Source organism: Mauremys mutica, chromosome 2 (genome assembly GCF_020497125.1).
Source record: "Mauremys mutica isolate MM-2020 ecotype Southern chromosome 2, ASM2049712v1, whole genome shotgun sequence".
In the NCBI taxonomy this organism is placed as follows: domain Eukaryota; kingdom Metazoa; phylum Chordata; order Testudines; family Geoemydidae; genus Mauremys; species Mauremys mutica.
Genome location: NC_059073.1, coordinates 27,511,804 through 27,524,039, shown reverse-complemented (window position 1 = coordinate 27,524,039; position 12,236 = coordinate 27,511,804).

Here is a 12,236-nt window from a genome sequence, read left to right as displayed (position 1 = left end):
TGGGGGGAAAAATGTGTCGAGGGTGGTTTTGGGTAACTGTCATCATAGAACCGTCAATCACACCCTCCCTCCCTGAAAGCTCCGGTGGGAAATCTGTTCGCGCCCTTCTCTGGTCGGTTACAGCTCGGACGCCACAGCACTGCGAGCATGGAGCCCGCTGCGATCATCGCTGCACTTATGGCCGTTGTCAACTCCTCGCACCTTATCGTCCACCTCTTCCACAGTCAGCTGCTGAGAAATCGTGCGAGGAGGCTCCGGCAGCGCGGTGAGGACAGGAATTCACAGAGTGGCGCAGACCTCTCACAAAGCAGGGTACGCCGCGCCGTGGAGATCATGGTGGCAATGGGTCAAGTTCATGGTGTGGAACGGCGATTCTGGGCCCGGGAAACAAGCACGGACTGGTGGGACCGCATAGTGCTGCAGGTCTGGGATGAATCACAGTGGCTGCGAAACTTCAGGATGCGTAAGGGCACTTTCCTTGAACTCTGTGACTTGCTGTCCCCTGCCCTGAAGCGCCAGGACACCCGGATGCGAGCAGCCCTGAGTGTGCAGAAGCGAGTGGCCATAACCCTCTGGAAACTTGCAACGCCAGACAGCTACCGGTCAGTAGCGAACCACTTTGGCGTGGGCAAATCTACTGTGGGGGTTGCTGTGATTGAAGTAGCCCACGCAATCGTTGAGCAACTGCTCTCAAAGGTAGTGACTCTCGGAAATGTCCAGGACATCATAGATGGTTTCGCCGCGATGGGATTCCCAAACTGCGGTGGGGCTATAGATGGGACTCACATCCCTATCCTGGCACCGGCCCACCAGGCCAGCGAGTACATTAACCGAAAGGGCTACTTTTCAATGGTGGTGCAAGCACTGGTGGACCATAGGGGACGTTTTACCAACATCTTCGTTGGGTGGGCGGGCAAGGTTCATGACGCGCGTGTGTTCAGGAACTCTGGTCTGTTTAGACGCCTCCAGGCAGGAACTTTCTTCCCGGACCACAAAGTAACGGTTGGGGATGTGCAGATGCCTACAATGATCCTCGGGGACCCAGCCTACCCGCTAATGCCCTGGCTCATGAAGCCCTATACAGGCGCCTTGGACAGAGAGAAGGAACTCTTCAACTACCGGCTGAGCAAGTGCAGAATGGTGGTGGAGTGTGCTTTCGGACGTCTCAAGGGGAGATGGCGGAGCTTACTGACTCGCTCGGACATCAGCGAAAAGAATATCCCCGCAGTTATTGCTGCTTGCTGTGTGCTCCACAATCTCTGTGAGAGCAATGGCGAGACCTTTTTGTCCGGATGGGAGGTTGAGGCAAATCGCCTGGCTGCAGTTTACGCTCAGCCAGACACCCGTGCCGAGAGAATATCCCAGCGGGAAGCGCTGTGTATCCGGGAGGCTTTGAAAGCTAGTTTCCTCAGAGAGCAGGGTAACCTTTGACTCTCCACTTGCTTTCAAGAGAAACTGACCCTGGGCCTGTGTCTGTATGTGTCGATTTCGATCTGTGGTTACATACCCCGTTCTCCAAGTTTCCCCCACTTCCAAAGCACGTTTTAAATACAATTAATTGTTACACTCATTATTAATAAATCTTTGTTTTACTTTGCATTTCTGTTCAGTTGTTGAAACACGGACGCATACTGTGCTGGGCACGGTGTGCACTGATGTACAGACCACTTGTTCCATAGAGGAATGACATCCTCCTGCTCCTACATAGGTCTCTGGGGTGGGGGACGGTTGCAAGTGGTTGTGCATCAAGGGGAGGGATTGCAGGAAGGGGTGGGTTTGCAGGAAGGGGCGAGTGGTGCCTTCTTTGGATAGGGGTTTTGATGACGGCAGTGGGCTGCGGGTTTGGGCGTAGGAAGGGGTGAGGGGTGTGGGGGAAGGGTGAGTATCTGTCCGTGGATGAGGGCTCTTGCTGGGGCTCAGGGCAGCGGAGAGGCTCGTTGCTACGGTGGAAGTGCATGGTAAGGGCAGCGTGCCTTAACATTAAGGGGGTGGCAGGTGCTAGGACCCTGGACAAGCATACACATCACAGAATGACCCGGGGCAGCATACACCACACAGAGTGACCCTGGTGCCTACTGACTGCAGTGTGTGTGTGCCCTGCAGTTGATCATGCCCCCAAGTCTGTACCCTGGTAATGTAGGCTATATCGTGCAATTATAAATCCCCTCCCCCCCCCATACACAAAGAAATCCTCTGACACGAAAGACGTGACCGAAACAGTGAATAACAGCAAACAGCTTTTAATAATCTAATACACAGTGGGGGGATGAAACTTGGATTTGGGACTGGGTGAGCCTGTAAGGGAAGCACTTCTACAAATGTATAGCATGAGAGGTGTGTGGTACATTAGCGCTATGCAGTGGTGCAGTGACAGTTCTCACGGCCCCTACCGCCCCTCCGTCTTGTACTTTTGGGTGGGGGGGGGGCAGGACTTCTTGGCGGGGGAGGGCGGTTGCAGATACACTGCAGGGGGGCTCTGTCCTCCTGCCTGCGGTCCTGCAGAACATCAACAAGGCGCCGGAGCGTGTCCGTTTGCTCCCTCATTAGCCCAAGCAGCGTTTGAGTCGCCTGCTGGTCTTCCTGCCGCCACCTATCCTCCCGTTCGATGTGTGTGCGATGCTGTTGACATAGGGTCTCCCTCCACTGTGTCTGCTCTGCCACCTCGGCTCTGGAGGAAGCCATCAGTTCCGCGAACATCTCGTCCCTAGTCTTTTTCTTTCGCCGCCTAATCTGCGCCAGCCTCTGCGAGGGGGATGCCGGGGCAGTCCGGGAAAGAGCCGAAGCTGTGTGATGGGAAAAGTAACTGATTTCCTTGAACAGATACATGTTTGCGAACAGTGAACACAGTCTAGTCAGTTTCTCTGAACAAGACCATACAGGGCAACAAGTCTCATGAGATCTCGGGACAAGTTCGAGATTTTGGAATACGCTCTCATTGGCTGCGGCATTGCACAGGAGAGCGGACAAGTGGGGAGAGACAGCTGAATCCATCTAGCAGACAGTCCTGGTAAGCCTTACAGTACATTCTGCTTATCAGTTAATGGATAGCTGTGCCCTCCCGCTAAAGGCAATCTGGAAATCATATACTCTGACCCTTTTCCAGCCACTCCCGCCAGTGCACGGGAAAGATCAATGTATGCTTTTCCTATGTGGCCTACAACACGTGGCTGTTAAGCGAGGGTCATTGTTATGCAAAGTAAAAGTCAACCATTCACAACAGTAACAATACACTAATTGCCCTAATTAGATGCAGCATTTCATGAACAAGATCACCCTGATGCGGGTCCCTCGGAGTCACAAAGAGCGGATGCTAAGGGAAGCCCTGCAGAGACCAGGACCATATGCGGCCATGCTTGTAGAGGCGATGATTCCCATCTACATAAGGATGTCCTGGCGCGGAAGAGTGTGCTTCCACGGAGCACCCAACAAGGCACCTCTCCCCAGGAACCTCCTGCGGAGGCTTTTCGAGGACCTAAATGAGACCTTTCTTGAATTGTCCCTGGAGGATTATTGTTCAATCCCTATATGTGTGGACCTACTTTTCATATAGTTTTTCATTGAAAATTTTATATATAGTATTTCTATTTTTTATACCTGTTTTATAAAAAATAAATGTTTACATGTTTCTAGCACGTACCGCCTGATCCTTCCCCTGATTCAGAGTCCGGGTTAACGGCCGGGGAGGGTTGGTAGGGGATCTCTTGAAGGGTGATGAAGAGATCCTGGCTGTCAGGGAAAGCGGTTTTGTGTTCGCTGTCGCCTGCGCCGTCCTCCACAGACCCTTCCTCATCTTCCACATCGGCGAACATCGAGGAGGAACTGTCCAGGTTCACTATGCCATCCACTGAGTCCACGGTCACTGGTGGGGCAGTGGTGGCAGACCCACCTAGAATGGCATGCAGTGCCTCGTAGAAGCGGCATGTCTGGGGCTGGGCTCCGGAGCGTCCGTTTGCCGCTCTGACTTTTTGGTAGCCTTGTCTCAGGTCCTTGATTTTCACGTGGCACTGCATTGCATCCCGGCTGTATCCTTTCTCTATCATTGCTTTGGAGACCTTCTCGAAGGTCTTTGCATTCCGCTTGCTGGAGCGCAGCTCCGACAGCACAGACTCCTCGCCCCACACACTGATCAGATCCAGGACTTCCCGGTCTGTCCATGCTGGGGACCTCTTTCTATTCTTGGATTGGCCGGACTCCTCTGCTGGAGAGCTCTGCATCGTTGCAGGTGCTGCGGAGCTCGCCCCGATGTCCAGCCAGGACGTCAGATTCAAAGTGCCCAGACAGGAAAATGAATTCAAATTTTCCCAGGTCATTTCCTGTGTGGCTGGTCAGAGAATCCAAGCTCGGACTGCTGTCCAGAGCGTCAACAGAGTGGTGCACTGTGGGATAGCTCCCGGAGCTACTAAGTTCGATTTGCATCCACACCTAGCCTAATTCGAGCTAGCCATGTCGAATTTAGCGTTACTCCACCTGCCGGGGTGGAGTACCAAATTCGAACTAAAGAGCCCTCTAGTTCGAATTAAATGGCTTCCTGGTGTGGACGGTTGAGCGGTTAGTTCGAATTAACGCTGCTAAATTCGAATTAAAGTCCTAGTGTAGACCAGGCCTTAGTGTGGGTCTGATCCTGGAAGTAGAGGGTGCTCAACATCTGGCAGGATTCAGCCTATAGACAATTTGATTGATAGTAATTTCATCTTCATATGTTGGACTGGCATTACCAAGGCTGTTAGGGCAAAAGATGCCCTGACAGCTGTCTCATTCTTTAAGTATTTCAAATTATTATTAACGTGATGGTAGTACCAGGGGGCCTCAACCAAGACTAGGGACCCCATTGTGGTAGGTGTTGTAGATACACATAGTGAGAGATAGATAGTCCCTGCCCCCAGAGAGGCTTAAAATCTAAAAAGATAAGACAGGTAAAGAATGGGAGAAGGGAAGGATTTTTCCCTGTCACACAGAGAGGCTAACAGTCAGGAAGTGTACTGGGGCCTGTTGAGGCACAATCTAGGGCCATCCTTCCTATCTTATCTTCCATCTTATCCTCCATCCTTTTCTTCAAACGATTCCTGCTCCAAGGGGGAGTGGAACAATATTCTCTCTTTAGGTAGCACCATAGAAGTGTCAGGCACTTTACAGAGACATCAGACCATAAGATCCTTGGCTCAGAGAAGTTTACAGTCTTAATCACAAGGAAAACAAACTATGATGGAGGAGGATGTGAAGGAGGCAACAAAGAACAAGAGGGAAAGGAGAACTGCTCTTGGAAGCAATAGCCATGGGTTAGCAATATCACAGTTTCAACATTTTCTCTTTCCTACAAGCATGCTGTTAATGTTTTGTTAAGTATTTTAAGATTTTATAGATGACTCTAGCATCTAAGCAATGCAGTCAACAGGGCCAGTTATGGCCCTTATATGCCAGTACAGAGATTCTGAGCTGCACTGAAGCCCAAAGGCAGGCTAAGAAAAGCTGCCATAAATTAGCTCTCAGAGCTGTTGTAACTTACATCGGGGGCTGTCTGGACATCTTGACAGTCTGAAATCTTGACAGCACAAAGATGGCCTAAAACCACCTTTGGCCCCTGCCTTAAGCTGTATCTTCTGTGTTGCATCTCTCAGAAGACATACGACAGAATTTGTCCCAATGTACATAAAACATTGGGTGGTTGCAAGTGGATTTCCTCAGAGTGCTTGCGGGAAGCAAGATGAAAGGAGGGATTTATTAAGATTTATTGTGGGTTTTGCTCCTTACACAGCAACAATAATATGAATAAATCACATGTGCACAGTTGGGTCTCAGATAACTATATTTGTTAACTATATACATATATGCAAGGCCTAGCTACATACTAGAGCTAGGCAAAAATCTGAATTATGTCCCCTGGAAATTTTGATTTGTGACATTTGTTTTTGTCCCGAATTGAAATGAAAAGTTGAAATATTAAAACCTCTCATGGAATGAAAAATTCTGGAAAATTTTGATCAGAATGACTCATTTAACTTTCATCATTCCAGAATGTAAACATTTCAGTTCAGTTTGTGGAACCAAATCAAAATGGTTTGTTTTGAGTAGTATCAACATGCACTGTAATGTCTCTGTGGTGCCATGATGCTTCCTGGGCATTATAGGTTGGGAGCCCAGTGTCCTCTTATGGACAAGGCTACCTGGCCAGGCCACATCCCATGAGACTCCAATGATGCACATAGTATCTTGGTCAGAGGAAGATCACAGTGCATCATGGAAGATGTAGTATGGCCAAGGAGCCCAGCCCATAGAGGAGAATGGGAGCATGAGGTACAAAAACTACAACTCCCATGAGGCACCATGATGCTTTAGGCAGATACAGTTTAATGTCAGATTGACTCAAATCAAACTGTTTTCCAACCCAGAATGAAAATTTCATCAAAATTAAAATTTTCCAGCAGAAAATTTCAATTTTGCAGAAACTGCATTTTCTGTCACAAATCATTTCAACAGGAAGTTCTCAAGCAGGCCTACAACTCAAACACTGCTGCTGCTTCTAAAACATAGAACACAGGGAGCACCACTAGAAGGCTAACAAACTAATTAAAGGGATGCTTCCCTATTCCCAGGGGCGGCTCTAGCGATTTCGCCGCCCCAAGCACGGCGGCACACCGTGGGGGCCGTTCTGCCAGTCACCGGTCCCGCAGCTCCGGTGGACCTCCCTCAGACGTGTCTGCGGAGGGTCCACTGGTCCCACGGCTCCGGTGGACCTCCCGCAGGCACGCCTGCGGATGCTCCACTGAAGCCGTGGGACCAGTGGACCCTCCGCAGGCACACCTGTGGGAGGTCCGCCGGAACCGCCTGCCGCCCCCCTGGCAACCGGCGGAGCGCCCCCCGCGGCATGCCACCCCAAGCACGCGCTTGGCGTGCTGGGGTCTGGAGCCGGCCCTGCCTATTCCTATAGATGACAAGAATTTAAATAAATACAGTAAATAAAAATACAGACTACTGTCCAATAGAAGATATTACCTCATCCATCTTGCTCTCTCATATCCTGGGACCAACACAGCTACAACAACACTCAGAAAACAACTCCGAATAAACAGAGCCAAATACATGCTTTCCTGCATGACCACATCCTCCAGGGAATGGCTGTAATATCTGGTTGCCTTACATACACTAATGCAAGAGTCCTGTCCCATTTGATAATAAACTACCTTACTGCATGTAAGTTTTCAGTTTGTGCAGGAGAAATCTTATTTTGTACATTTCATTCGGGATGTTTTGGAGAAGACTAATCACTTCCCACTTGTGCTAAACAGTATTCAGATAATTTGACTAATCATTTCCATGCAGGTTGTCTTGAGAATTAAACCTTCTGTTTCAGAACAAAAAGCCATAAAACTCTACGGGCAGGTTTACACTAGGGCAGGGATGAATGCTCTGAGATCGATCCACTCACTGGCGGTCTAGTAAAGACCTGCCAAATTGACTGCAGATCGCTTTCCAGTCAACCCCTGTACTCTCTCTACCCCCAACAAGAAGAGTAAGGCAAGTCGACCCCCCGTGGTGTAGACTAAACCTAACATAACTGGAGTTGCGTAGCGTAGGTCGACTTACCGCAGTAGTGTAGACATAGCCTAAGGCTCAACCAAAGATTAATACCGCACTTAAACAAAAGCAGAATGGTTTTAAAAAAACAACACCCTAGTCAGTTATTTCTATAGGTTTTTAGAACAACTATTGGCTTTATCTCTATTACATTTTATAAGCCTTTTGCATATGATATTATCTACCTTTTTAACTTCTGTGTTTATATTAATCACATTTTAAAGAGAGAAAATTAGGATTCTTTTAAATAAATATTGATTGATTTAGGAAGTTTAAACAGGTTTACAATTAGAATTTTTAATTATTTAATTGTAATTAGTACATCCATGACACTTAAACAGAAAGGAACCAAAAGATTAAGTGGAGAGGAATTATTTGTTCTTGGACAATAAGTGGGATTCTCCAACTGTCTAAGATGCCTCATATGGTTGCCAATACTGTGGTATCTGAGAACCTCACAGTTCTTAATTTAGTTATCCTCCCAACATCTCTCCCCATTTTACACAACTGAGGCACAGGCAGTGAGTCCAAACAGACCCCAAGGTCACTCAGGAAGCCTGGGCAGGGAATTTAATACAGATCTACCAAAGCCCAACTACCGTCCTAGCTATTGAGTCATCCCGCCTCTCACCCTAAAGCCTTGTCTACACTGGTGGTGGGATGTAGGGTACATGTAACTACATGCAACAGTTAACAGCAAGCTGCATCCCCATTGTGGTGTATAGCTGCACATGGCAGTGAAAGGCTTTGGCAGTGGGGAGGCTGCAAACGGCACTGCTTGGGCATGTAGAGAGAGTCTTGTAGGGTATATACCCTAAGGTTCTGATGTGTCTTGCTCACCTAAGCAGGCTTTACACTACTATTTACACCCGTGCATGCAGCGTATGTACTCTAAATACCACCCTAAGCATAGGCATAACCTAGCAGTCCATCTCGGATTAAGATATTATAATGCTTTTGGTCAAAGCACGTAAATCGGAGTCTAAGGATAGGGATTCTAGTTCCAGCTTTGATACCAATTTGTTCTGAGTTTCTGTTCCCCATCTATAAAATGGAGATTACCATATTTCCCTGGCTTAAAAGGAGGATTTTAGGCTAATAAATTTCTCAATCACGTTGAAGTCCTAAGCCCAAAAATGTTATAGATGTACAAAGTAGTACCATTAACCTCAGTCCCTTAATATAGTTGCATGTAAAGATGTTTTCACAATTTACCACAAGATGGAGCCAACTGAAAATGTATCAGAAAATCATTTTAAAATTTCCTTTGCTTTTTGGAGAAAGCAGACCTGGGCCACATACAAAAGGAGGTTGGTAGAATCTGTCCTCATGAGCTTAGCAGGAAATCTTAACCCTTTCACAGCTTTTCATTCTTATTGGTGCCCTTTTCTTGAGGAAGATTTTTCAAAGCCCTAATAAATGCACATTGTATAGCTTTATAATAAACTCTGAAATCAGGCAAGAAAAGGAGATCAGATATTTGAAACCATGCACCAGCTTCTATAACACCCTTTGTGGAATGACAAAAATAGTCTATCCTACATATAAATCAAATGGCAAATGCACCTCCATACTTATCTGCAAACTAGCTCAAAGAATAATACACTGCTACATATTGTTTGCTTGTGCTGTACACTGAATCCAAAATGTATGCATGAAGTCAAAACCAGAGCTATACTCTCTAAAATGATGTGCTATTCCAGAACCAAAATTCTCTGCTTCCCAAACCAGTTACAATTATCAAATGACTACAATGTACCTATTTGACATCATTTACAAAGCCCAACAATGCGAAAGCAAAGAAATCAACAATAGCTAAGGACATCATAAATCATACACTGCCTACATAACTCAGTCGGAGCCTGCACAGACAAGGCAGACAATGGCTAATCTATACTGCACGCTTCTTTTGGCGTTGTGTAGAGTACATTCGAAGGTGGTCCCCCAGCACAGGATTAAGTAGCAGTGTAGACGGTGAGGCACGGCTTGGCTGGTAGAATATAGACATGCATGAAGGGTGTGTACTTGCTTCCCTGTCTACACTGCTAGTTTTAGCCATTTGGTGCCACGCTGCCTCCCAGCTGCTGGAGCCCTTCCCCACTGCAGGAAAAGACTCCAGCAGAAGGGAAAGGCTCAGGCAGCAGGGAGGAGGCCGGGAAAGGCTCTGCCAGCTCCTCACTGCTAAAACCTTTCCCCACTGCAGGTAAGACTCCAGCAGAAGAGAAACGCTCTGCTAGCTCCCCACTGCTAGAGCCTTTCCCTGCCAGAGGGGGAGACTCCTGCAGCAGCAGGGCCGGATTTACACCTTACATGCCCCTAGGCACAGCATCTTCAGCACTGCCCCTCCCCCACTGCTTACAGCTGACCTTTGTGTTTTCCATAAAAAATTAAATGAAAAGAAATATAAGCACAGTCTCCTCAGGAAGGCATGAGATCTTCCGCCATGCACGGCACTCCCAGCTTGAGGCGGGGTGCAGCCCACCCGCCCTAGGTGAGGTGCAAGACGGGGACTGTACCTTTCCCCACAGCGAGTGGTCCCCAGGGATCTTCCATCCCTCCCGCAGCCCAGCGCGGCAGCTGTACTCTGGCTCTGCCCATGCAAGTGAAAGGGGTGCTGGCCACGCCCCTCCTTCTCCCTCCCCGGCATAGGGTGGATGCAGTGGGGATGCCGAGATTGGGAAGGGGCTGGGAAGCTCCCAGAACCTTCAGCAGCCGCCCCGCCCGGCCACAGCTCACAGCGCCCTAAGGTGGGCTGACTCGGACGCTCACCCTTCTCCAGCCCCACATGCTGGGCGGTCACCAACCCGCTGTATGTGTTAACTTTTTAACTTTTAAGCCACTTTTAGGCACCCCTAGGCATGTGCCTACTGTGCCTAATTGGAAATCTGGCCCTGGGCAGCAGGGAATGACTCTGGCAGGGCGTGGCAGGCAGGAAAGTCTGAGCGTTTCCTCACCCAATGAAAGGCTTTGGCAATGGGGACCCGTGGAAGCCTTTCCGCACTGCCTCCCCCCGCCAGAGACTTTCACTGATACGTATAGCTACATATGGCAGTGCAGATGCCACCTGCTTTTCAGCGGCATGTAGCTACACATACCCTAGAGGCTGCTGAAACTGGTGTGCAGTGTAGACACAGCCAAGGGCTGGGAAGGGAAACAGAGGCACAGAGTGTTGAGTAACTTGCCCAAGGTCGTACGGCAGGTCAGTGCCAGAGCCAGAACAGAATCGAGATCTCCCAAGTCCTAGTCCAGTGCCCTAGGCACTAGATCACACCATTTATAGTCTGCACCTCATGAGCATTTAGACTCATATTTGGTTACTTCATTAACAAAAATAAACTTTTGTGGCCCCACACACAGTACCTGAAATTTTAGCAAGCACCAAAGCAGTTAAGGGACAAAATATCAAGTCAACTGAACTAGCTTTTGGGAAGCCATAATTAGGGACAGATAAAAACCAGACATCTCCCCTCTATAAGACACAAACCCACCAAACACTGTCATTCAATGGCAAGGCCACATAACAGGGCACCTTTGAAAGCCCTAATGAATAACTTCTAAAGAGCCCTTCATAAGAAGAATAATCTTAAATAGCCACAAGATACTAGCCAAGAGCTTAATAAAATACACAAGCCCCACATGCAAAAAAACAGGCAAAACAAACAGAAACCGAGAGCAACTCCAACCATAACAAGATGGGCCTCGTAAAGGGGAATGAACAGCAAAGCCCTCAATAACATGCCTATGGGTGGCCAAAGGTCTGCTCCCTCCCCAGCTTACAGAGCACATAGAAACCAAATTAAGCTGTGGTTATCTGATACATCCTTTAGTGCCACGTCAGAGCACACTGACTGGGAGTCAGGAAGTCTGGGCTCTACACCAAACCCTGCCACAGACTTGCTGTGTAGCACTGGGCTAATCACTCAGTCTTTCTTCACTTCAGTTTCCCCGTTGTAAAAATGAGAAGAAAACAGCATTTACTTATCTCACAGTGGTGCTGCAAACTCTTAAATGCCAATCCTGCTTGTTAGACACCTGGTTGGTAGAACGGGGTGGATGGCACTAGAGAAGTGCAAACCATTGGTTTTATCTAGATTTTTCCATAACATTATTTTTTTGCTTGATGGGGGTTCTTAAAAATGAATGACTTTCTAGAAAAGCTCCACTCAGGGGTTAGTGAATTACATTACTGCAAATGACAAATATTGCAGTGTTCAATGTGTGTGGGACACAGCATGCGAGCAGGGGCCCGATGTTTGTGTTTTCCACTTAATACTCTGTGGTCATGAGTTGTTACAGCAGCACAAGGAAAGGCCAGCCCGAGGTGCCACCAGGAATCAGAACCACATCACATGGCAACCGGGAACTAGAGCTACTATATCCTTTGTAATTTGTTGCTGTTAGAAAGGCAACAACAATAGCAGTTGAGTGACACCCTACTTATTCAAGCCAACATCAAACAATGCACATTTATGCCCTTGTGATCAATGCAATTTACAGATGGTGTCTATCGGCCTAGAGTAAACTCAATTTCATAGAAAACAAATCTTGGCAGAAATTCTCAGAAATTCAGTGTAGATACATGCAAATTAATGCACAATGGAAAACATAATCCCAACTATACATACAAAATGATGGGGTCTAAATTGGCTGTTACCACTTAAGAA